Source organism: Vulpes vulpes, chromosome 12, assembly GCF_048418805.1.
Source record: "Vulpes vulpes isolate BD-2025 chromosome 12, VulVul3, whole genome shotgun sequence".
In the NCBI taxonomy this organism is placed as follows: domain Eukaryota; kingdom Metazoa; phylum Chordata; class Mammalia; order Carnivora; family Canidae; genus Vulpes; species Vulpes vulpes.
The window spans coordinates 52,819,299-52,846,597 of record NC_132791.1 but is presented as its reverse complement, the minus strand read 5'-3'; the positions used below and the strand labels follow the sequence as shown (position 1 = coordinate 52,846,597).

General features: G+C 48.1%; 1 protein-coding gene across 6 annotated transcripts in view; it reads right to left on the bottom strand.

Annotated features, from left to right (window-relative positions):
- FSTL4 (follistatin like 4) overlaps positions 1 to 27,299 on the bottom strand; it is a 397,791-nt gene that overhangs the window by 230,738 nt on the left and 139,754 nt on the right. The gene's annotated exons all lie outside the window — the stretch shown is intronic.

The window sequence follows — 27,299 nt, the reverse complement described above, 5'->3', positions numbered from 1 at the left end:
GGGTGATGACACTGAAGGCAGACATGGGCTGAGCTCTTGGAGTGAAGCCCAGAGAAGGCACGTCAGGGATGGTTTTTGATCAGGGTCTGCCCTGCCTTGCCCTGCTCATAGTGAGGCCTGTCCTCTGAGTGTGTATCTCTAGACTCCCAAGCTCAAAGACATTTTAGGCCATTGGGGTTCACTGCATTAAGGATTTTTGTACTCCCTGGTCTCCAGCAGGAGGGAGGACAGAGCATGATAAGCTCAGGAATACATCCCCTGTGAGGTACCCGCCTTTGGCCTGAGGTCAGGGTCCCTCGGTGGTTTTCTAGAACCCACTGCACACCCCACACCACAGTGTAATTCGATTAAAGCCTCTTCTTTCCTATTTCAGATTAACTAGGTCTGTACCATAGTTCACATATTCTTGTTTTTCAGATCTCTGGTTATTGATTGATGGCAAATCATTTGTTATAGATGCAAACGGCATATCACCAGCATTTGAGACGTGAGCTGTACATAAATGCCCATGATTAGTAACTGACAAAGACTGCGAGGCCACAAGATACACAGAGCAGTCAGGAAATGCAAGGTAAAGTTTCCCCTTGTTCAGGTAATTTTCAAACTCTAGATGTAAAGCTGTCTGGGTGTGGAAAGTAAGTTGGAAGTGAGATTTTTCACACTAGGGGCAAACTTTACAAGAGAAGAAACAATCACAGAAAACCCAATTTAGTTAATTGTCTTTATCTCACCTGCTGTTTGTAGGTCCGTGGAGCCAGCCATTCTTTGCCGAAGCCTAGACTTTTGCTCCAGCCACGGTGGCCCGTGGGGTGGGTCTTGCTGCTTCTGCATCCACTCTGCTATCTCCCAGGGGTTGGGCATAATGGGAAAGTGGAGTTAGCAAAGGTTTCAGGGAGTGGCCCTAGGACAGTGATGTTTGTTGCCATGGAAATGAATATAAAGTCTCCAGCTCATCACTGCCATCTCAGCAGGACATGGGAGAGGAATGGACAGGTCAGAACCCTCACATGTTTGGTTATAGATGCATTCATGGGCCAGCAAGAGAACTGTTCAGGCATGCCTTACCTCACCGCGTGTGTGGCTTTGCCAAACTCATCATATCAGAATCTTATGTTACGGAAGAAAAGAGTAAAAATGTGGCTTTCCAAAATAATATGCAGGTTGGCTTACTCCTCCCTCCCTCCCTCTCTCCCTCCATCTCCCTCCATCCCTCCCTCCTTCCCTTCCTTCCTTCCATAAATTGCTGATATGCATTTCAATGTGAGTCTACTTAGTGGAGTTAGAGGTAACACAATCATTTTTATTTTTCGCTATTTATTGAAGGCCATACCCATAATCAGATATGCCTGGTTGGCCTCGCCTAACTTTGACTTGACACAGCTAGAGAGAATGACCAGCAATGTCTTCAGAAAGGGCTCCATGGACAAGCTCAGAGCAAAGGGCATTTGATAAAGACATAGATTCTGACATAGATTCCGCAAAGTGGCGGAACAATAAAATATTCTATAAAACTCTTGGGTGGACAATAGTTAAATGCAATCAGGATGAATTGTTGATGGGAAGAAAAGATGGCAAGACAAAGGGAGAAAGTTCTAAGTCAGGATGGCAAACATTGGGCACTCATGTCCCCACTCCCAGAGCAGACAGTGGGAATCACCTTACTCCTTCCCACTGAGTCCAGGTTGGGCTTCTCATTGCCTCTTATGTCACCCCAGGCAGACACTCCATATCAGAGTTACCATCTGTGATGGATTCAAGATGGTGACAAATTCTCTGATGCCTCTGAGAGGCACAGTCTAATCTGCCTCCCCTTAGTCTGCTCTGGCCTTAGTGATCTGCTTGACCAGCAGAATGTGACAGACCTAACTGGGACTTCTGAGGCTAAGAAGCCTTGCATGTCCCACAAGGGCCTCTTGGAATGCTGGCTTTTGGAGCCATAGGCACCATGTAAGAGGTCTGACTGTCCTGCAGTACAAGTGGTATGGGAATGCTCTAAGATGACATGGGGAAGGCAATGGGGTCCAACAGACTCCATCAAGGTGGTAGACAAATGAATGACACTGGCTAGGACCCTCTATAGCTCAGCTGGTAGTTGAACACCACCGAGTGACCCCAATCAATGCCCACAATTCTGCTTTAGGTGTAAAGAAAAAAAAAAAAATCACCCAGCTGAATGAAGTCCAAATTCCTTACATAAATGTGCAAAAGCTGCTATCTGGGGTAATGAGTTATACCACTGTAAATACCCTCAACACCAATGTGAACTCACTGACCACTCTGGGTATAGACAAAAAGTGTGTCCAGGGCCCAGCAGGAGTGCCTGGGGGGCTTTTACAATAATTTAACAGTAATACTAGTATTAACCAATGGATTACTATGTGTAAGACACTTCAAAACATTTTACAGGGAATAATTCATTTACATGTAACATCTCCCCAAGCACCCGAGGATACCAAACTCCCAAGAAGGGGGCCAAACCCTGATGGACCAACCTCAGGTGAGTAATAAATAACAAATCAACCCAACATAGGGTCTGACAGTTACCTAATAACATCTTTTCTTCCATCTGTGCCTCACTGTATCAGGTATAAGCTGGGAAAGGTTGGGTTTTTATTATTATTATTATTATATTATTTTATCATTTTATATTATTATATTATTTTATTATTATTATATTATATTATTATATTATTATTATATTATTATTATATTATTATTATATTATTATATTATTTATTATATTATTTATTATTTATATTATTTATATTATTTTATTATTACTTTTAGTGGGTGAGGAAACTGAAGCTTACCAAGGTTGTGATTTGTGTACATTCCTAATGGTTAGTAATGGAGATGAGAGGTGAACCCAGAGCTTACAGCTCCCCGGCCCCTGGCTTTTCTGTACCTCACTGCCTCTCTGTATGTTAGCTACTAGAAACAGGTCCTCCTTCCCATGACATTTCTGCCTCTCCCACAGTATCAACTCAACAGCAGGAGCATCAGACAACATCTTTACAGAGGGAACAAACTAACTTTCAAATGGACAGGTGCTGCACACATGATTTGTAGCACCTAATCTCTCAAGTTCTCTTCTGCAAAACTCACCTCATGCAGGTGCTGTGAGGACTAGGAGTTGATGAGGCTGTGACATCTGGGCCACATGAGGCACACAGTGACTGCTAAGTGGGGGCTCATGTTATCATCCAGTTATTAACTCACTTGACAATTGCTGAGCATCTACTATGTGCATGTGCTGTTTTAGGCACCAGAGATTCAGCAGTGACAAAAGTCAGCAACATTTGCCTCTTCCAGATCTTACACTCCAGAATTAAGGGGAAGTCTCTGTGAGATGGGGTGCTGTGGGGTTGCCTAGGCCCACTCACTAGCTAAGTGATCGATTTTCACAGAGCAGCTTTGGTTCACACTCACTGCAAATTTATTCTGCAGCCACGTGACAAATCAGTGTGCTCTGGGGACCTTTACAATACAGTCAAAACCACACACACTAACTCTGGCAACTCTGTGATATGCTCTTGTGCTGTGGGGTGAGGTCATGGCCCAGTTCTGGTAAGCACTCCTAAGGACTGGCTTACAAAGAGAGCAGAATGCTTCTTAGGGCCTATCTCATTAAAAGGCACCTGGCCTCACTCAACTCTCTATCTTTGGCTTTTTGGGCTGTCAATGGGGGGGGGGGGGGGGGAGAAATTCCTGGAGTTCAGAGGCAAAGAAATGACCTGAGCTGCTCCCTTTCAGTGAGCTAGAAGTCAGAGCTGAAATCTTGCATGTTTAAGAGTGGAGCTCGTTGGAATTCGCCAAAACCTGGACGAGTCCCCCAGAGGGCTACAAAGGCCTAATAGTGCTATTTGTTGCTGAAGCAGGGGACACTGCAAATCCATTCCACCTGCCCCTGCACATTAATGTCATTTCTGGTCCAGGAGGGTTAGAGAGAGAAGGGATTAACCACTCTCCGGCAATGGGGCACCTGCGCGAGGGCAGGACACTTCTCCAAGCCTGCAGATTTTTCTGAGTGTCTTATTTTTTGAAGATTGTTGGCCAAGCAGCCTGCAAGGACTTCTCTGGTTTTGATGAAACACGTTTGGTTTCATTTTCTAGTTCATGCATTCAGTTAGCATTTATTGCCTATGAAGGCAGGGTTCTGAGTGAATGCAGCAGGCTGTGATGGAGTTTATATTCTAGTGGGAGAAGTTTACACAACACACAAAGAAATAGACACATAAGGAAAAAATCAGATTGTAATGAGCACTAGGCAGAGAATTAAAATACACTGATGAGATCAGGAGGTCTCTTGGAGGAGGTGACATTTAAGCTGAGACCCAACAGGAAGGAATCGCTATAGAAAGAGTGGGTGGTGGGGGAAGCATCCCAGGCAGAAGGAGAGCTGGCACCAAGCCAAGGTGGGGCAGGTGAGGAGGGCCCAGAGAGGCCAGAACACAGTGGGAGGGGAGCGTGATTTGGGATGAGGTGAGACAGGCAGGTTGTGATCTTGAGGGGCCTGAGGGCTCTAGCAAGGGAAAGAGCTTTGCATCTTATACAAGGTGCGATGGGAAAGCCCTGGAGGATTTTAAGTAGGGGCAATGTAATCTGATTTAGAATGGAAACAGGTATCTCTGCCTGTTGCACAGAGACTGGCCTTGTAACAACAGAGGCAAAAGAGGAGGGAGGGAGGCCAATGAAAGTCTCTCTCTCTCTCTCTCTCTCTCTCTAAGATTTTATTCTATTCATGAGAGACACAGAGAGAGGCAGAGACATAGGCAGAGGGAGAAGCAGGCTCCCTGCAGGGAGCCCCATCCTAGACTCGATCCCAGGATTCTGGGATCACGACCTGAGCCGAAGGCAGTTGCTCAAACACTGAGTCAACCAGGTGCCCTGAGGCTTTTGTGTTTATCAAGTTCAGGGATGGTGGCGGCTCTGACTAGGATTCAGCAGTGGGGAAGGGAAAAGTGGACAAGACTTAGGGTATGCTCTTGATGTGGAGGTGATAAGACTCGGCTGATGGATTACATGTGGAGGTGTGAGGCGATGGTTATAAAGTAGGAATGTTTTTCAGGAGAATAACTCAATATTTTGGTATATTTTACCCTCGTCTTTTCCAGTTATATAAGCATACATATGTATTTTTATAAAATCGGAATCTGGATGTAGCTTTACATCATGCTTTTAAACTTAACATTCTTTTTGTGAATATTTCTATGAGTCATAATTTTTAATGACTACATAATATCTAATCATACAGGGCATACCATAATTTCTTTAACCAATCACTGGTTGACATTTGGGCTGCTTCCAATAATTCTGCTACCACAAACAAGGCTCTAGTAAACATCCCTGCACATAAATCTTTAGGCGATCTGATTTTTTTTTCCCTTGTGGAATTACTGAATCAAATGGAATTACTGAATCAGAGGCATTTTTAGAAAAAGACTTGATAAATAGGTACTGCTGAACGAGCAGGAGAGGTGGTGAAACCATTTTATATTCCTATTAGCTTGTATTTGATAGTTTCCATTTCACTTTATTTTGCTCAAACTGAATTCTACCCTTAAAAATAACCAATTTAAGAACCAAAAAATATATGATGTTGTTTCATTTGCCTTATTTTGATTATTAGTGAAATAAACATCTTCCTAATATTTAGTGATCAGGCATATTTGGTGGATGGAAGTGAATATGAGTTTGTATGTGTATGCACTCTCATGCTTTTCACCAATTTTTCTATTTGGATGGCAATTTTTTGTTATTGATTACTAAGAGCTCTTTATATAATGAGGTCATTCCTAACTCTATTTTCCCTCCTCCCCATTTTTTAATTTGCTTTATGATATTCAGAAGACTGAAGATTTTATGTCATCAGCTTTATCAACCATTTCCCTAATTGTGTCTTCCTTTTCTCCTCGGCTTAGGAGAGTCTCCTTCAATTGCATAAAAGCATATGAATATCTGTGTATATTTATTTAAGGTCTCTTATAATCTTATTTACTTTAGAAGCTACTGTTTCCTAAGTGACTTCTGCAGAATATAAAACATCAGTCTTATGAAATATTCTGCGATCCAGTAATTCTGGGAACAGTATGTACTTGACATTATCTACTAGACAATAGCAACAAAGACTTTCCAGTGTCTGCAGTGAAGAAATCTGCTTACCTTGGCTTACTGTACTGTTTCCCAAACTTAACGATATAGAATACTTTTCCTGTTCTGGTTATCAATGTCCAATAAGAGTGTTTGGGACAAGAACTTGAGAAGAGCCATTTTATCCAGCCTGAGTCAAGGAGCAATCCCACTTTTCCTACACAAACACTTAATGATGTGTCTCAGCACCAACTTCTCACAGTTCTGTTAGCATTCTGTATCCTGAGCTTTATTCCTGGCCTTTCTGTTTACTTCCCTTGGTGTGTTCAATCCTCACACTATAACTGCACTCTCAGTTTTCCTTCTGTTTTTCACTATAACAACTGATGCTATTTGCTACATAAAGCTCTGTGACCACGGCATCTTCTTTATGGGTCTTATCACAAGACAATCTCCTTCTTTTCCTCATTTAACGTGTGTACCTTGAATTCTACTTTGCCTCCAAAATGGCTACCTTTGCTATCTTTATTGTGTTATCTCATAGATCTTGGCTCACTCTTTTTCCTTTAACCTCCTCATGCCATTTGATTTCAAGCATCTGTCTTTTCCTTATCTCATCCACCAGAAACGTACTAAGTACTTCCTGTGTGCCAAGCATTAGGCACAGAGGAACACAACAGCAGTCACAGAATAAGCATGGTTCCCATGCTTCTAGAAATGACTACAGTGTGAAAGACAGATTGTAGTTGATAATTTCTGAAGTGTACATAAAATGAGAATGGTGATATATGCTCTATGGTATAGGGCATTGTGAGTCACTAAGGGCTACAAAAGTGTATAATGGAGGGACTTCATTTAGTTTGGGGCAGTGCTCAGGAAAGGCTTTCCTGAGGAAGAGATGTTTAAGCTCAGCTCTAAAGAATATGTTTGTTAACCAGGTTGTACTGGGAGGCAATGGGAGCATCCTAGACAGAAAATGACCCTGTGGCAGGAAGGAACTTATTACCAGCAAGCAGAGCTAGGAGCAGAGAACTAAGAGAACACAGTGTGAGTTGAGGTTGGAAACATTCAATGGGGCCAGACCATGCAGCACTTTTTATGTCCTTCTGAGGATTTGGACCTTTATCCTAGAAGCATGAAAAATCAATAAAGGGTTTTAAGCAGAGGGCTAATGAGTGATGTGTCACAGATTTGTGAGTACAAGAACAAGACCATGCACATCTCTTCTCAACTGTGATGAGTGACATCACTGAACTGATCACTCAAAATCACTCAAGGTTGTAGTAGGTACACCATGAAAATTGGCAAATGCCAATTTATTAGGACTTTTTCCCCTGGAGAGCCAGTTGTTAAATATTTACTTGTATAATTACCAATTGCATTTTGAAAAGAAATCATTCTGGTATCTGGGTAGAAAAGAGATTCCAGGAGAGCAAGAAGGGCTACAAGGAGATTGGCTAGGATGTGATTAGAAGAGTCTGGCTGAGAAATAACTCTACCTTGAATGAGAGTGGGTGTAGTGAAGATGGAAAGACGTCGATGGGTCTGAGGCACATATAGGACATACAACCACAAAGACTCGGTGATAGATTGGACTGAGTAACTACAGAGAAACAGGTGATGAAGACGGCTCCCAGATCTCTGGCTCACGTAAATGGATGGGTGGCGGGATCATTTACTGAGATACAAGTATTGGCTGAGGAATGTTTTGTTTTGTTTTGTTTTGTTTTTTGCAGGGGGGTTGGTGATGGGGAAAGACCATGAGGTTAGGAGGACACTAGGAGTCTGAGTTGCCTGTGAAACACTCAAGTGCAAGGACCAAGTAGGGAGTTGGACACTATGGGCCTGGATATCAGAGTGGAGGTCTTAGGAGGAGCTATAAATGGGAGTAGCAGCACTTGGGTGGTGCTTGAAGCTGTGGGCCTGAATAAGGTGACTTGAGAATACAGAGTCAGAAGAGGAGACTGTCTAAGGTGAGATGTCTAAGATTAGCGCTCAAAGGCAGAACATTTACTAGTCAATATTCAACGCAAACAGCATATAGGTGATGATTGTTTTTAAGTTCCTTTGGGGGTCTTTGCCTTTTTATTGGAAAGTTGTTCCTTTAACTTTCAAGTTTTTTTCATTATTTTTATTATTAATGTTTCCTTGTTTTGTCCTTTTCCTTTTATTTTTTCCATCTTCAGCTGTATGGGCCAAGTTTTCCACTTTCTCTCTCTCTTTTTCTATTACTAATACAATTTAATATATTACTCTGATTATATACACTTAATTTTATAATTAACTCATTTGAATCTCATGGCCAATTCTTTTATGACACAATTTGTCTTTTTTTTTTTTTAAGATTTTATTTATTTGACAGACAGAGAGAGAGAAAGCACAAGCAAGAGGAGCAGCAGAGGGAGAGGGAGAAGCAGGCTTTCCATTGAGCAGGGAGCCCAATGCAGGGCTTGATCCCAGGACCATCAGGACCTGAGCTGAAGGCAGATGCTTAACTGATTGAGCCAACCAGGCACTCTGACAATGTCTCTAAGTTATTTGTTTTGACTCATTTGTCATTGGGGTGGTGAATGACTTGAAGTACAGTTTTTTTTTTAAAGTAGGCTCCATGCCCCACACGGAGCCCAATGTGGAGCTTGAACTCATGACCCTGAGATTAAGACCTGAGCTGAGGGGCAGCCCGGGTGGCTCAGCAGTTTAGCGCCTGCCTTCAGCCCAGGGTGTGATCCTGGAGACCCAGGATCAAGTCCCACGTCAGGCTCCCTGCATGGGGCCTGCTTCTTCCTCTGCCTGTGTCTGTGCCTCTCTCTCTCTGTGTGTCTCTCATGAATAAAAAAATAAAAATCTTTAAAAAAAAAAAAAAGACCTGAGCTGAGATCAAGAGTTGGATGCTTAACTGACTGAGCCACACAGGTGCCCTGAAGTACATATTTTAAGATAATAAAAAGGAAGATGTCCCATATATTTGAATGCTCGTATGTCTGAGAATGTCTTTGTCTTGCTTTCACACATGAACACCATCTAGGCAGGGCACAACAAAGTTGGATCATAATCTTTGGTCCTCAAAATTCTCTAACTGCTGCTCGAATATCTTCTAGCATTCAATAATTATAGACAAGAGGCCATGAATTGACTTTTCTTCTAGGATGCTAGAATTTTGATGTACCTATTTCAAAACCACTTTCAGGATGTTTGTGGATTGGTCAGTACCAATCAGAAGAATACATTAGTGGAAAAATATATGATAGGGTTTGTAAACAGAAAAGAATCTGTGGCATCCCTGAAGACAGAGACATGTGTACAGGTCATTAAAATGTGAAGCAGATATGGGGTTGGGGGAAAGAGACTGCAGAATCTTTGCATTCATATGACCACAAAGGTGGGATGAGTGAGGAACCCAGACAGAGTCTAAGGAAAGGTTTCAGCAGAGGCTGGTCTGCAAATCCATCATCCTGATTGTCCTGAGAATGGGACAATCAACCTCATGATGAGGAAAAACCACAGCTGATTAAATTTTACATTAGATGAGGAGGTTGAACACAAGTGGTCTAGTGAGCTCTGCCTTTGGGGAAGTATTCGAGGTGCAGGCAAAGAATATAGTTTTGTGAGAAACAACACTAAATATAAAAGGGTCAGGATAAGCTCATGCTCGAAGGCTATGGGAACCCTGCATACCTGCGTACCTTTCTGAGTCCTCCTGCCCACTCTGGAGGTCAGTGGAGGTAGCAGATCATGCACCTGGGAGGTCACATTGTCTCTCTTCTACCACCTGGCAGCACTGCCTAGAAGGAAAGTGAGAGAGGGGCATGGTGGAGAGCACTCCCTGGTGGCCTGTGATGACATCTGGTGGCCTGTGATGACAGGGATACCAAGACAGACCCCTCTTCTCATCCTCTGCTATAATGTCGGGAGGTTTGGATGTGGGGTGGGGATAGAACAAGAAGGGCTAGAAAGTGCTGTCTTTTTTCTTTTTCTAGAATGTTGTGAGCCCTTTCAACCTATTACCTATTGAAAAAGACATTCTTTGAAACCATTTGACCATTAGAAGCCATTAGAAGCCATTTGACACAACTAGGCCCAGATCTGTCACTATTTGTTTGCTCTTGGGGCCATGACTTTCTACCTTCAATCAGCACAAACATTATTTCAGGCTATAGGTGGAAATGAAGATTGATACCACATGCTACAATTTTCATCTTCTTGTTGTCAGGTGGGAGGTTGACCGTCCTTTCCACCGCTACAAACAGCTTAGGACACGAGTTGTTGGGAAGGTTAGAGTAGGAAAACACCTGCTTCAGGAATCCTTATGGGCTGTGTCATCTGGGGAAGGTCCCTGTCCTCTCAGGGCTATCCTCTTTGTCTCTGACACAAGGACTTAGGAGGAGAGCTGATCCAAGCCCTGGCGCTGATACCTGTGATGGCAAAGATGGTGTGAATGTCCAAGGATGGTCTGTGCCAGACGGCGTGACAGGCCTGGACATGTGCATCTCAGAGCAGCCGCACCATGTGGAGGGCTCTACTGAAGGTGGCCCACCTCCACCCACCCCCGAGCCTGGCTCCACCAGTGATAGAGAGTCTTTCACTGGAAATTCAGCCCTTCAGTCGCAAAGATTGTCCCCATCAGGGTGCAGATGTTTGGCAAGAGTGTGATGTTGATCCATCTGTTCCAAGTAGAGGTGACTTCTTGGTCACTCTAAGGACCAGTTCCTGGAGAGCAGAGCTCTGGTGGCGGGGAAGAAGCAGGGGTGATGAGGAGGGAAAGGTAGGGCAATCTTGGTGCACCAGCCCTGGCCTTGGAAGAATGGTGCATTCAGGTGGGCATGGGAAGCTGCCCTGGACATGTAGGGGCCCACCCAGTCACCGAGTAACTCCTGGACTTTGACGAGGGAGAAGGGCTCCAGGAGTGAGGTGGAGAGCACAGACACAAGCTCTGTCCATTCTAGTAGTGGCAGGCTGCTCTCGGATGCCTATAAGAAGTCTCACCAGCCCAGGGTAGGGAGAGTTTTGGGCTTCAAGGCACCTGCTTGTGGGAAGGATCGTAGTCTGCCTGTAGCTGTTCTGCAGGCCTGGGTGCAGCCCTAATCAGCCAATCTCCACCTGCCTGGCTGACAAAGCTGCTTGGGGGGAGGTCAGTAACTTCATCTGGGAAGCTGTCGGCATTGCCCTCAGCTGACTGCCTGCAGAGGAGTGGGGTCCAGGCCATGCCCAGGGGTCTAATGGTTCTGTAAGTAGCAAGGTCACCTCCTTGGAGGCACAGCATCAGGGCAGTGGCCTGGGTCATACCCCTGGCAGACACAACCTGCGTGAGGCCAGGGAGAGCTTGGAGAAGAGAGAAAAGGACAGTGGGGACAGGACTACAGAGGGCCCAGCAGCACAGACTTGTCCCGCCAGCCTCAGAACCACAGCCAGCCCTCACTTCTCATGCCCTGCACCTCTGCTGGTCCCAACTTGGCACCTGGGACAGGAGGCACACATCCTTGTGGCCCTGCACGTGTGTATGGGTGAACACTCCCTTTTGGCCTGATAGGGAAGAAAAAGGAAGAGAATGGTCTCAGAGTCAGGGCCTGTGCAGCACAGAGCCTGGCTATGGGTAACCAGCACCTGTACCAGAGTGAGTCCCAGGAGCTGTCGTCGAATCAAGGACGTGAGTGCAAGTTGTTTAATGGGAAGTGATCCCAGGGAGCACTGGTAGGGGAGGGGAAAACAAGGAAGCCACAAAGGCTGGCACAGAGGACATTAGTGAGCAGGTCATCGCCATAGATGGGGCTCAGACAGCAGGTGGGCACCATGGAGGGATGGATGTAGAGTATGCCTCTGGGTGCCATCTGAGGGCTGCAGCGCTGCCTCTTACGCATCAGCTCGGGTTCACTGATGGCTACAGGCTGCTCCTGGGGACATTAGTTCTCAAGCACTTCTGGTCTGCCCTGTGACAACACCAAGCATGCCCCAGAATCTGGGGAAAGCCCCAGGGAGAGGCAGAGAGCCACAATAGGTGCCTTCAGTGTATAGGGACCGGTGAGAGCCAGGCGTCAAGGGCAGGGTGCTGGTGCTGTCTGCTGTAGTGGCCCAAGACCACTCCGGGAAGATACACAATTTCAGAGAGGGAGGGTCACAAGGGGATAATCCATCCCCATAGAGGGCAGGGCAAAGGACAGATTGCTGAGGGGGGGGGGCTGGGGCAAGCATCTGTGACAGAAAGGACTACTAGACCCTGGAAAAGGTCCAGGGAAGTTGAGTCACTTGTACCAAGACACAAAGATGACTGATGGCAAAGTTAGGACCAGAGGACCCAGAGCTGCAGACTCTGAGTGCATGATGTGGTCTCATACCCAGCCACAGGCAGGCTCTAGGGTGGCCAGGCTGGCGGATACTGACCCACACACAGACAGCACGGTCAGTAAAGGTCTGTATGTACCAGGCGAGATCAGCTTCTCTCTTGCATGGATTTCCGTCCAGGCTGGCAGGTCCCGGGACTGAGGAATGCTTAAGGATGGGGTGTCATGTCTCTGAATGGGGGTAGGCAGCCTGCCTGTCAACTGCCAGCATCAGACCCCTGATGGTGAGAATCTGGGTTCATAGGGACAGGGATATGCTTCATATTTGTCATATGGAACCCAGAGGAGTCCTATTACCTAGATTTAAAATTCCAACAAGTGCTCCAGCCATGCACAGCAGAGGCAGGGCCATGCAGTATCCTCCATGAAGACGAGGGAGGCATCTACATGCCACAGAATCATTTGAAGATCTGAAGTGTCAATAACCTCCCAACAGCTAATTGGCTAAGGACAGCTATATATGTCTGTGCCAGAGGGGAACAAGATTCTAGCTCTCTCTCTCTCTGGTTACAGGAAGAGGCAACAAGACTGCAAATGATAACCGATGTACCCCTTTCAACTCCCCATCCTTTCTCTAGGTTTTTAATTGTACAGTTGTGATCTCTTGCCATTAAGTCATTAGAATGAAAGATGCTAACTAAGTCCATGTAAGTATGGAGTCAGGTCCATGTTTATCGATCATCCTCTTCTGCAGCTGTTCTTGAGAGATACGATGCTGATGTTTTTAATCTACTCCTATATATCAAGATTAAGGGGGGAAAATCCTCATCTGTTTTTGACCAGAGTCAATAAAAGCATGTTCAGCAAAACCAATACAATACAGCATGGGTGTCATTCTTCGATTTTTTTTTTTTAAAACTCCCATGCAATAGTGCATCACCTTGAAATCTGGTGTGAATAAGATAACAAACCAGCACCTGTGCTTTGACCCTCACAACCACAAGGCCTCAAAACTCACACTGACCCTCTCCTGAGTCAGAGAGACTCAGGCTTTCAGAGTCCCCAGGACAAAAACCACTGACCAATTAAGTCTTATTACACCACTGATCCAAAGACTGTTGTCTGTCTTTTTATTATGATTTTTGTATCTTCTTTAAATCACTATCAGGTACCCATTATATATTACTCAATGTGAACAAAGCACATTAGGTCAAATCTGATGATTTTTCAGAATATTTTTCAGGATGTTATTTATCAGAAAAATATTACCTCTAAACGTATCTCCGGAAATATCACTCTTGTTCCATATGGACCACCTTTATTTCCACCTATCCCCAACCTCCTCTGTAGAAGGTCTCCAGCACAACACCTCGTGTTCGTAAGGTAAGTGTGATTTTCTAATTAGAAATCAAACATGGGTGGTGGAGTCTAAATGTGGAATTTAAATTCACGTAAAGTCCAAAAATATCCAACCGTTCCTATCTGAGATTTTTCCAGGTGCAAGAAAGTGATAAGAGGAGTTTGATTCTTCTAACAGGCTTTAAAGAAGAAATGGCAACATTTAAGGATTCCCATCTGGGAAAGGAGAGGAAAAGCCCAAATGTTCTAAACATTTACCTTTGAAGAGAATTCTCTCATTTTCTGGTGTTGGGGCAACTCTTTTATGGTTTGGGGAGGCCGCCAGCTCCCTCTGCTACTGTATCTACTCCTTAAAACTGCATGGGTGGCTGACCCGTCAGACCCATCCTGTTGGTGAGGAGGAGAGTGAAGCATTTCCAGGACACAACTGCTTTTCTGATAGTGCTCTCCTACCCAGTTGTGTCTACACCTGGGGTGGGGTGGTGATGTGCTGGGTCTTCACAGTTAAGGAATCCAACCCTCTAAGGCCAGCTCCTCCATAAATTCAACTTGATGTTCTGAAGGGGCCCCTAGAACTGGCAGGTAATTTCTGCCTATAGGGACTCTCCAGACTCATAGGAGGCCCAACCTAGACTCTTCCCCTTCCACCACATTCCACCCAGAATGCACTGCCTATAGCACCCCCCGCCCCGACTCTGTACCAGCTTCCCTCTGCCCCTGGCTTTTGCACATCCTATCCTCTCTGCTTAGACTACATTCCTCCCTGTGCCTCCTACTCCTCTGCCTTGGGCCCTCACTGGCTTTCAGTTTAGATATCATGTCATCTGAGACATTTCCACTAAGTCTTTATTCTGATGTATGTGCCTACAGCATCCCTTCTCTCCCAGCCCTTGGGCTGGACTGTGGCTATTAGACCAGAGCATGTGGAGGGGAACCATGACTGTGTTGATGATCTCCTCATTGTGTGAGTCAAATTACTCAACAACAGAAAGGAAGCAAGAAAGGGAAAGTGAAAACAGAGACAGGCAGGTAACTTCTTGTGCACAGCCTCTACTATGGTCTGAATGTGTCCCCCCCCAACCCCCCAATTTACATGTGGGAACTTAAGCCCCAAGGTGATGGGGTTAGGTGGTAAAGCCTTTGGGAGGTAGTTAGGATTAGTGCCCCTATAAAAGAGGCCCGGGAGATCTCCCTAGCCCCTTCAGCATGTGAGGACATGGTGAGAGGCTGGTACTTTGCAACCTGGAAAAAGCTGTCACTAGACCCCAGCCATGCTGGCACCCTGACCTCAGGCTTCCAGCCTCCAGAGCCTTTAGAAATCACTGCCTGTTGTCTGTAAGCCACCTAGCCTGTGCTATTTTGTTATAGCAGCCCAAACTCATAGAGACAGCCTTCATGGGAGGGTCTACCCACCAGACTACCTAGGGTGATTAGAAGTACTGAGCAAAGCTGGGGTAACTGCTTCCCAGGGTCTGCCACCTTCTCCTGGGCCTATCACCAATGAAGGCCAGCCCAGGAGCACTTTGCCTGGTCCTACCTGCAGCCACATTGCAGCCAGGTATTCCTCTTTGTGACCATACTAGTCCCCTGTTCCCACTCATGCTCAGCATCAAGTCATGCTCTGCTCACTCTGGGCAAGAAAGGTCTATGCTACATCCTTATATTTTCTCTCTCTTGCTGGACTATTGTCTGCCCCCTGCTGCTGCCCTGTGTAGGCCCTGGCCAGCCATCAGCCAGCTGGGGCTCCTGGGCCCTGGCTTCCCTTCTATAGCCTATGAACTCAGGGATGAAGGAACTTCTGCAGGGCATGGGGTGGGCTGTCTCCACAGGAGGTCTCAAGCAGCCCCTCCCCTAACTTCACTGAGCCCATAGCATCTTCCTCCTCAGTCACTGTTTCTGGGCCCGAGGGAGGAGGGCATGATGCCTGACCGCCTTTGTCTCTGTCCAACCTCCAACGTTTGCCACTGTGGCTACTGACCTCAGTGCATAGCTGCACAGGATGAGAGGCAGCCCAAAAGTGAGCAAACAAAAAAGTCTCAGGCCCAACTCTGACCCCTCCTCAAACAGGCTGGACTGAAGGCTCAGCAATATGGGCCTGGTTCTGATCCCATTTAGTACCCACATCCCAGTGAAAGAGCAAGCCTGCTTTCTTCTGGCATGGGGAATACCATCTACCCTTAAAGAGCTGAGAAGGGGAGGAGCAACTGCCAGTAGCAAGGCCTGCTGGGTGTGGTTCATCCTAGGGGGACCAATGCGTATATGCCATGCATGTGCCATCAGATCACACCCTCGAGCAGCACAGGCCATGGAGGGCAGCTCCAACCCTGTCCCTGTTACCTGCAGTCGGTGGGTTGTCCCCCCACCCCCTGGCTCTACCTGTCCTGACATCTGACATGGTCTTAGCCAGGCCCTTCTGTCCAGGGACTCCTGGGGCCAAAATGTATCACCCAGAGGGAGGCCAGTCACCTCTCTAGGGAAATCTCTTAGACACCAGCTGGGGCAGCCTGGTCCCTCAAATACAGACCAGAATGTGCTTCAGCTAGGGCTTTCTTCCCCCCAGAGCCTATGGGCCCTCCCAATCCCTGAGGCTTGCGTGTTCACCTGCCAGAGCTGTGGCAGTATTAAAACAGAAGGAAACTGGGGGGATTACTTAACTGAGTTTTGAATTTATGCTTGAGTTTTGAAGGAGGAAAAAAAGACAACCCTCTTTAAACAACTTCCATGAAAGGTTATAAAACACAGATAATTTACATGTGGGAGCAGATGGCAAGCTGGGTGCTGTTCTAGGCAAACCATGTGTCCCCTGGCAGTTCTCTTTAATGGATACTACAAGTTTATATGTGGTTTATAAACTCAAGGGCCAGCAATTTTCCCCCGAGTGATTGATTGTAGGGCATAAAAATGCTAACAGTCATGACCTTCATTTCTCCTGAGGAGACTCTCCTCCTCCCCACTCCTATTCTGGGGGCACCCAGAGCCACCGAGCCCCAGCAGGGGGCCCCAGGCCCTCATCCACAGGCTACCTGCTGTAGACTCCACAGCCCTCTCTTGTCCAGACCCAGCCGGCATTCATCTGTCTCAGCCCCAGATCTACAACCTCCTCCTCCCAAGTTTGCTCTGTTCTTTTGAAGAACTCCTATTCCCACCCTGCCTCGCCATATCAGGAGAGTGATGCTGAAACCCCACATGGGGCCTCCTCTCTCCCAGGGCCTTCTGCAGGTGGGAGTCCTGGGCCCGGTCCTCTCCTGGACAGCCTTCCCTCCCATGGCCCACCCCATTCAGTGTCCTCACTATGGGTCCCTCCCTCTAGCTGAGTCCAGGTTCCAGGTCTGGCCCTGGTCCTCACTAGCCATGTGGCTCAGCCCATCCTATCTCTTCCTTGGCTCTCAGCCACCAAGAGCTAAGACCACCAGTGACTTGGTTGTGGAGCAGCAGAGGTGGGTCAGGAGGCATGAGATGGAGAGCTCAGGTCTAGAGCCTTGGGATCAGTGAGACCATGTAGCTCACCGAGGGGTGAGAGAAAAGAGGGTTCCTATTACAAAAGCTCCATTTCCTTTTTCAGGAACCAACTGAGACTGTTCATTTGGGTTCCTCTGTCTGTGCTGGGGAGTCCTGGCATGCCGGGTGCGTGCCAGTGGAGCAGGGCTGTGGCAGAGGTAGCAGGGAGGGCAGTGATGGCCAATGTATAAGAAAGAGGACTTGTGTGCTGGGCATGTGACAAGCCTTATCTATGATGCCAGTGTCATTACCAACCCATGTTGCCGTTAGGGAAACCAAAGTGCAGAATGAGGAAAGGACTTGCCCAGGGCTGTATGGGGCCATCTGGTACCCACGACTGCCTCTCAGCCATTGTGCTATTTTGCCTTTTCTCAAGGTGCACCCTCACTTGATAAATCAAAGTGGTACTTAATGCACGTCCCAGAAATTTCCAAACTTTATGCTCGAGAGAAGCACCCTGACTGGCACAGAGGTAAGGCCAATATGCTCAGCAAGACCCCGGGTCAGATTCCTGGAGCTCAAATTCAACCCCGCTCATGGATACACATAAGGAATAACAATGTGCACAAGACTACGATTTTTAAAATACCATTTTAGGGGATCCCTGGTGGCTCAGTGGTTTGGCGCCTGCCTTTGGCCCAGGGTGCGATCCTGGAGTCCTGGGATCGAGTCCCGCATCGGGCTCCCAGCATGGAGCCTGCTTTTCCCTCTCCCTGTGTCTCTGCCTCTCTCTCTCTCTCGGTGTCTATCATAAATAAATAAATCTTTAAAATAAAATAAAATACCATTGTAGTGTGAGCTACATAATCCCGCCATTCTGGTGGAAACTTCCTAATTTTTCAACAGAACTTTTCTTTTTTCTTTCTTAGAACAGATGGCAAGATTTTTTTATCTCAAATAGTTTCAATGAGGAAATTGTTATTTCCACCCCTCGTTGGCATGTGCAAGTAAACTGCATGTCATGCATTAGCATGAAAGTAGTGGTGTGTCGTCTGTACTCACTCTTGAGATGCCTGGTAGACACTTGCACTCTGTGAGCATCTCCCTGCTACCTTGGGCTGCAATGTGCAGTGGCTTCTGGGGAATGTACCAGCTGTGGTCCACGCTTTCTCTCTGCACCCTCTGCCTTCTGCAGGCCCAGCAATCTTCCTTAGTGACCCGGGAGGGCACCTGGCCAGCACCGGCCCAGTCTGGTGTGGCTGGTAGCTCCACAGCCCGGAGCATAGGTGTAGAGATGGCTGTGGGCAGTTGGCCCCCTCGGGTGTCACTGCTGTCCCCACAGGACTTAGGCTCAGCACTGCAGTGCTCATTTCACGCACGGCCTCACAATACACATGTTACATGTCAGGCCCTCCTGGACGCTGGCCTCACACAAGAAAAGGGCCCCTCCTTCATCAAACCTCCCCTGGCTCATGTTAATCCCCTCCCATGACAGCGTTGGGAGCCATGAACACCCCTGCTTCTGAGGCAGAAGCTGAGGCAGACTGCGGACAGCTCCCAAGGTTAGCTGCTCTTCAGGGTTTCCTCACTGGGCAGCCTGGCCTCCTATGGTATTTGCTAAACACTAACCTGGTGACTCAGGATCCCGGGGGTGGGGGCTCTGGAGGCCATGTCTCTAGAGCAAACTCCCCAGCTGTGTGATACAGCTTGCCATCCACTCAAGGTGGCAAGGTAGGGATTTAAATCAGGTCCCCATAGACAGAGCTCTTCTTAAGCCACAGCTGCCAACAACATTTCAAGCAATCGGTGTGGACTGATTCACGCCCAGATGTTTAATAACCGATCAACTAATTTAAACTGGGGAGGTAATTCTGACAATGGTTTAATAGGGTTTCCCTTCCAGATAACATTTAAATTTTAGTGGTGGCCTCTGGGCATAGAGACAAATACTAGAAAGGGGCAGGGACAGCCCCAAACACCCTGGCCCTCTGATCGCCTTGGCCCGTGGGCCCTGCAGTAGGTATACATGTGGCATCACCTCTCCTAAGCCCATGGCAGTCCTGCAGGGCGAGGCAGTTGTGCTTTTGCTCTATGCTGCTCCAGTGCTTCACCCGGACCAGCCCTGCCAGATGGACCATTTGTGCTTAGATGATCCCTACCACCCTGTGCAGAGCAGGGGGCCTGAGGCTCCGTTCGGGGCATCCCAACAGCTGGCAGCGTCCTGTGGAACCAGGCACCACGTGGAAGCCTTGAGTTGGAGGAAGGTAGAAAATCCAAGTGAACATGCTGCCAAATAGTCTAGGACACGTGGGCTTCTTTACAGTCGTGAGTTGTGGGTTGTGTCTTGGAGAGACAGGTGTTTGGGCTCGTTTAGGGTAATGGGGTCAGAAAACAGGAGCCTGGAGATTGTGACCCAGTAAAGTAACCAGGAGTGTTCTCTGCATGGGGAAAAGTGGGCAACAGTTTGGAAAGAACGAGGTCCAGAGAGACCCTTCTACAAACACCCACCCCAGAAGGGGGTCTGGGCTGAGTGGTGACCCTCCCCTCACTTCAGGATCCACATAAATAGTCCCCACATTGCTTTCTGAGATGGTTGATATACCCCACGGTTACACCTTTTTTTATTCCCTCCTTCCAATGTCACTGTGTGATTCACTTTGCCTGCAGGTCTTGTAAGTATTGGCAAACACAGGAAAGTCAAGGAAAAGGAAATGGAGGGTAAATTGGATTTCATCGCCCGTGAAAAGGATCCATAGCGATCGACCCCCAGGCCCTCTGCTCCTGGGGTCCCAATACACCTTTACCAGGGACACATTGTGGTTAGTTGTCCAGCTTCAGTTCCCATCCAGGCTCCCAGGTGGGTTTATCATGTGAAAGTTTTTCTCTGTTTGGCAGCTGCTATGCAAGCGGCTTTGGAATACCCACCTACCAGTGTGCTTTGAAAGAAGAGTTCTTTCTACTGAGAGCCTTGCTCAATTTCTTCACCAATCACAAAGACCAGCCTTTCCTCTATTTCTACACCCAGGGAAAAAAATCCGGGATGCAAACCCACAACCACTGAGCCAGTTTCTATCAGGGGACACTCTCACAAGTGGGCCAGCTATAGGATCCATCATCTTTCTGACACACAATCTGGATCTCCCCAAGAGGCAGCCACAGAGGAGGTCACCAGAGGGTGAATCTACAGAGCCCAAGAGATGGGGCTGTAATCGCTGGGGGCTCCACCAGGGCTGTGCCTTCAAGGTAAGTCTGGGCTCCAGCTGTGCCACCTCCTCCTAACCACATGCACACACCTAAGCAGGGGTTCCTCAGCACGCTCCCAGCCCTAGGGCCTCAGGGAGCCCTGAGAACCATCACCAGTCTTGTCCATCTTTCATAATTCAGGAGAATCAGGGTTAAAAAAAGTACATGAGCAATCGACATAATTTATATGCTGCAAGTGGACAAGCTGGCAGCCTCTCGCATCATAAAGTTTAAATAAGGGTGGTTTAACACCAGATGTAAGTGCAGCTGTCCTAAGCGGAACGCCATTAACTCCATTAAGACGGGAGATGGTGCTTTCCCCAGTTCAGCATCCCCAGGAAAACATCACACCTGTCATCTCTGTGCCGCAAGCAACTGACTTGATGCAGGAGCCTACCAGTGCCTTTTCAGATCAGATCCATCAAGGGATGAAGGAGGGGAGAGGGGGCCGCAGGCCAACCAAGAGAGGGGCCCACCATGCCCACACTGAGTGCTTGCTGGACAAAATCTTGACTCCAGGTACTCCCAGGTGGCTGGGTTCTTTGTGGCCCAGGAAGGGGGTGGGAGGAGTGGAGGGAAAGATAGGAGAACAGGAGAGGAAGGGAGAGAGATAGGAGGGAAAGGGAGGGACAGGGAGAAGAGAGAGGATAGAGGGAGGAGGAAGAAAGTGAGGAAGGTGACCTCGAATGGGAAGAGAGAATGACTAGAGGACTTGGACTGTCCCTGGAGGGCAGGTGTACTGATCCTGGCAGATAGGGAATGTGATTCGGTCGACTTGCACTGGCTAATGGCTAGTGCTTCCATTCTAATCAAGAAATAGTTTGGGGGCTACTGTATACAAAGGGAGAGCTGAGCATGTCAACAGCAGTGCAGGGCCACCAGGGCTGAAACACAGTCACAAACACACCTGGTGGAGGGGGCTGCCAGCCAGCATCTGCTGAGCACGCTGCTGGGCACAGGGCAGTCTCGTGTTCCTGGCAACAAACAGACCCAGGGAGGGAAGAGGTTTCTCCAACGCTCCTGGGGTAATTCAGAAGGACGGTGAACTGTCAGTCAGGAAGAATAATTTTGTGTTTTTCTGGCACTGCAATTACCGTAACTCTTCCCTGAGCAAAGAGAACATTGGGAGCACCGTCAGCTACAAACACCAACATGGCCAGAGCCAAAGAGACAAGAACCCATCTGTCCTGCTGTCTGCCTGCCGCATAATTGTCCCCCTGTCAGGAGGCATTGCAGATGCACACGCAGATGCACACATAAGAGACACGAACCTTCTCCCTCCAGGAGCCCACACATGGCTGGGGAGTCAAGCCAGCCGAGTGCCAGGGGCTGCCACGGGCTGCATGCCCAGGCTGCGGGAGAGCAGAGGATAGCGCCTCACTGACCTTGTGGAGGTGTGGGGGATGACCATGGAAGTCGAAGGAGGCTCTAGTTCCAGGAGCCAGACCGCCTTCCTATCTGGCCTCTTGGGAGCTGTGGCCTGCACCCAGGTGACAGTAGCCCCATGGCAGCCCATGAGTATCCAAACACTGGGGCCACAAGACATGACCAGGAGCCATAGGAGCTGCATGCCACCAGCTTTGCACACCCAGGCTGCCAGGAGCCGGAGATGGTGGTGGTCCACAGGACGGTGGCTGGGCCCCAAGCCTCCTGGACACGTAACTGCAGGTACGCTGCCAAGCACCACTCTTGCTTGTCCGAATGCCTGGGAAGAAGCTTGCCTAAGAAGATGCAGGCTGCTCTTGTGGTCTAATCCTTTGCTCCTGTCTCTCAAGTACCAAACCAAAGAATTGAATTTTTAAAAGACAACAAAGGTCTTTGCGTGGCATTGAGCAACGGGAGGAAAGCAACACAGGAACACGTAGCAGGATCCACAGCTGGGGAAGTTTTCCTGAGCTAACAGATTTCTGTGCAGGCAACGTCTATAGACATTTTTTATTTGAGTGGAAATCCCTCCTGAGACACTAAACAATAATGGCTAACACACCCAGTGCTTTAGTACTGCCAAGCACTGTTCTAAGGGTCTTGTGTGTATTTATTCATTTAATCTTCACAATTACCTTATATGGTCCTTGTATGAGGTGTACTTTATACACAAGGGAATGAGGCTCAGAGAGGTTAAGCAATTAGCCCAGGGTCACTCAGGCTGAAAGCAGCAGAGCCAGGATTTGAACCCAGGCAGTCTGAGCCCAGAGTCCATCTACTTAACTGTGAGTATGTCATGAACGGTAGTCTAGTGATGGTGGCAGGGCCTGGCACAGGGACTGAAGTACGTATGTGCTCAAAAATGAATGCATGAATGAATGAACAAATGAAGTAACCAGGATCCAAGCACAGGCCTCACCTCATTATGCTACACTGCATCCTCCACGCTACTCTCCTTCTACATCCGGTGACAGTGCAGCCTGTGAGAAGGCTGAAGAAGACATCTGATTCTTTTTCTCTCTTATAGGGGCCTCATCCATGGGAGGGAGGAACTGGAGTGGGGTGAGACCAGCAGTGGACATTCACCTAAGACCTGTTCATGCAACCCTCTCCTGGAGTCTGTGGTCTTCCATCGTCACCATCATCACCACCCCCTTTGCCTCCATATGACAATATTGTGCGTGTGCACTGCACTATGGCTTTCCAAGTGTTTGTGCAGAGACCAGATGGACTCCTGAAGGTACTCCCACGTGGTGGCTCCGATCCTTGGGAGCAGCACCCTGCTGCCCCTGGCATAGAAGCCTCACAGAGGAGACTATACTCCTTTGCCTCTTGGCTGTCTCAAGACAAGGTTCCCCTGGGCCTGGGCCCAACAGTGGGGGAGAGACCCCTGGCTGAGGTCAGCCCCGGGGCTGGCCCTGACTCTTGCCCAGTCCAGGCTGCCAAGTTGAGGCGGGAGTAGGAGAGAAGCAACAAACTACCTTCTCAGAGTCCATGGCTGGGACTCCAACATGCCCCCCAGCAGCACCCCCCAGGGGGGCCACCACATGCAGCATGCTGTTAATGCTCAGCAGGGACATGAAGCTATCTCCTGGCCCAGGGTGAGGATCTGCACGGTGGCCTCCAGCTGCAGAGGAGGCTGTTTGCAGTTCTGAGAGCCACTGCAACATTTCTGTCTGAAGTGGAAATGCCTAAGCTGGGTCAGGGGGAGGCATACCAGCAACACAGTGGCTGTCAGCAGAGAAGCACGAACGGTTCTCAGTAATAGAAATATCACATTTCTTCCTCAATCAGTGAGTTTTAATTTATTTATCTAGCCAAGCCATGATGGATATAGTCTGCCCAAATATATTACATGGGGATAATGCAATCTCTTATCCAGAAAACCACCATATTATAGATACTATCAAGCTACTTTCTCAAAAGTGTTTGGTACCCTAGCAACCAAAAAAGAAAAAAATTTAAAAAACAACAACGAAGACATAAAAATTACACTGCATCTGCAATACTTTGTTGAAATTAGTTTTGCAATAAAGCATATATTGTAAAAACAAAGGTTTAATGATATATCAGTTTGGCAAAAATCTGATTACAAAGCAAAAACACATACATCTAAGCAAACTTGCAGAGCTTTTAAAAATGAAACTTGGCAAGGCAGTCCTAGGCAGGCTCTATCTGAAAGGGTGCAGGATTTTTTTTTTCCCTTTCTCCTTAATGGTAAGTCTGCACCAAGGAAGCCCTTCCTCCACACCCAGCTCAGCAACACCAGCCTCAGTCCTGAATCTCAATGCGCAGCCGCAAGCGCCGGAGTTCACAAGCTCACACAGATGGCAGACGCTTGCCCGGACATATAAACCATTTGTCAAGCAAACAAAATCTCTCTGCCCCCAAAGCTGGTATGTGTGTCTCTTGCTGTGGAATGACACGTGGCCTGGGAACACGGGGAGGTGCCAGCAAGACAGCTGCTATGTCCCGCAAGGGCAGCTCTGCCCTGCAATCGGTGGTTAGGAAGCCACACGGTGGCTGCCACTCACGGGCCGGGGCGTGAAGGTTCTGCTCCGTGAGGAGGCCCTGGGCAGCCAGCAAGAGCCTGCAAGTGGCCGAGACCCCGAGACGTGTGGGGTCCCAAATCACTGTCCCATCACCGGGTGCTCATGGCGTTTTGTTCTGTAATATTCTCTGTTGCTCAGCTCTTCTGCAGGCTGGAGTGCCCTGAGGTCAAGTCCGTGTGTTATCTGACTCGGAGTCCCGGCCCTGGCACGGTGCCTGGCTCGTATCAGCCCTCCCTCTACATGAGCTGGTGAGTTGTGCGAGCGGCAGACTCCAGACCCAGGGAGGAAGGCAGAGAGATGATCAAGAGACAAGCCCTGCCTTGAGCAGCTTCCGGAGTGGTGCCCGGGGAATCTTCAGCCACCCCCAGGTCTGGCCTCCCTTCTTATTAATCCCTTTACCTTCCCAGGCTCCTCACCTTGGTCCTCCCTCATTTTCCCACTAAAGGAAAAAAGTAAACTCATCATATTAAAATGCCAGGCATACTATCTTGAGAGGTTTCTTTTTTCATTTCCCAAGAAAATATTAGGCAGGAAATGCTTAACCCAGAAAAAACGGGAGAAGGTCAGACTTGGTGAGCTGTGGTTGAAGGTGATATACCACAGCACCCACTGCTAACTCAGCAGAAGATGGGAGATCTGTTTTTAAGACATGTATGTACATTTACCTTACTGATTATATTTCTTAACCTATATTCATTGCCTTTCCAAATAAATCTGGCCTTTTAGAAACGGTCAGGCATGCAGACTTCACTGGCAGAGGCTGAGGGCAGAGGGTCTTTGAAGGAGGCCTGCAAGAAGAAAAAGTCTATGTGGGGCAACAGAGGAAAATCTCTGGGGAGGCTTTATGTTGGGGAGAAACCAGACATCAGGAGGCTTCCCTAAGCAGATGATACTCAAGGTTTTGGGAAAGCAGTGAAAAGGTAAAGGCAGAATGAGGTGATGAGGGACACCTGGGTGGCTCAGTTGGCTAACCGTCTACTTTGGGCTCAAGTCAAGACCTCAGGGGGGGATCCCTGGGTGGCTCAGAGGTTTGGCGCCTGCCTTTGGCCCAGGGCATGATCCTGCAGTCCCGGGATCGAGTCCCACGTCGGGCTCCCGGCATGGAGCCTGTTTCTCCCTCCTCCTGTGTCTCTGCCTCTCTATGTCTATCATAAATAAATAAATCTTTCCGGCATGGAGCCTGTTTCTCCCTCCTCCTGTGTCTCTGCCTCTCTATGTCTATCATAAATAAATAAATCTTTAAAAAAAAAAAGACCTCAGGGTCCTGGGATCAAGCCTTGCATCAGGCTCCCTGCTTTTCCCTCTCTCTCTCCCTTTGCCCCTCCCCCTGCTTGTGAGCATACTCTCTCCATCAAATAAATAAATAAATACAATCTTTTAAAAAAAATAACATGGTAATGAGGAATGAGAAACAAGACTTCTGACCCAGTGCCCATGGAGCACAGGGGCTGATGACAAGGGCTCTGGTAGGGAGGTCCCCTTCAGCAAGAAGCTGAGCCAAGCCCCACTCCCTGGGCAGGAAGGGAGAGCTCTGAGACCTGGCTACCCTCCAAAGGCCATGTGTGTGCTCCCCTGAACCTGCAGGGAGGCCCTCAGAGGGCCTCACAGACCCCCAGCACTTCCCCAAAGGACCCCAGCCCTCCTGGCATCCTGCCATCACCAAGTTCCATAGGTGCTGTTTGGGGCAGGAGGGGGTGTTCCTCTGGGGACAGTGATAGTAGTGGCTTGGGCATTTCCTAGAAAGAGCCTCAGACACGTGGATCAGGCTTTTGGAGACAATTTCCTGAATCCATTATGACCCCTGAGGGCTTCAGAGGAGCTCCTTAAGGACTCTGTAACTCTGATTTTTGTGTCACATCTTTAGCACATCGTACACATGTACACACGCATGCACACATGTGCCTATACCCCAGGCAGACCAAACCTCCTGCTTGGTCAGTGGAAATGAAGCCCACAGGCTGTGAGTAAAGTCCAGCCTACACACGTGGACAAGCAGCTGATCCCTCTGCACCTGCCCCAGACCCAGATGTAGGCCTTCCCTGCTTAGGCTGATGACACTTGACGGGCACTAACGCTTTGGGTTAGGACCCAAGAGTAGGAAGCTCTCCTTTTTGGTTTCCCTGGTAAGGCTTGTCAGTGCTCAAGGAACATCATCCAAAGTTTTGTTTTATTTTATTTTTTTAGATTTTATTTATTTATTCATGAGAGACACACACAGGGAGAGAGAGACAGAGAGGCAGAGACACAGGCAGAGGGAGAAGCAGGCTCCATGCAGGGAGCCTGACGCGGGACTCAGGATCAGGTCCTGGGCTGAAAGTGGTGCTAAACTGCTGAGCCAACCCGGCTGCCCCAAAGTTTTGTTTTAAAAAGTAAACGAAGACTCTGCAGCACAATGACCAGCCATGGAAGCCTGACCTGCCTCCCTGTAGTAGCTCTGGCCAGCATGGAAACAAGGGCCCACTGTGTCCAACCAGAGACACGAGAGGTTATCAACTGAGGTGCCTCTGCAGCACACACATGCCGGCCTGCTCACACAGGAGGGAGGAGGTGACCACGCTCTTGCCACCTCTGGCTCCAGGCTGCTCTCATGACTTCCTGCTCTTGCCCTTCAGATCTCTGCACATTGCAGACCTCGCTGACAAGCCTCATGAAATATGACCGGGGAGATTCCATTCTGCAGACCCTTAGCAGGGCTCCAGCTAAATGCGCTGGGTGGAATTTACAACCTCCAATTTTCTGTAACATTGTTCCCAGGGTGGGGAGTTAGCCGTGGAACAAAAGGGGGGGGGGGTCAGAAAAAAGAAAAGAAAAAGAGAAAAAGAAAGCTAAGAGAAGGAAATATAATTTCAAAGTCATTCATGATTTATCTGTTCCCTCCCGTGGCTGCAGGGGATTCTAACTCTCCATACCCAAGCCT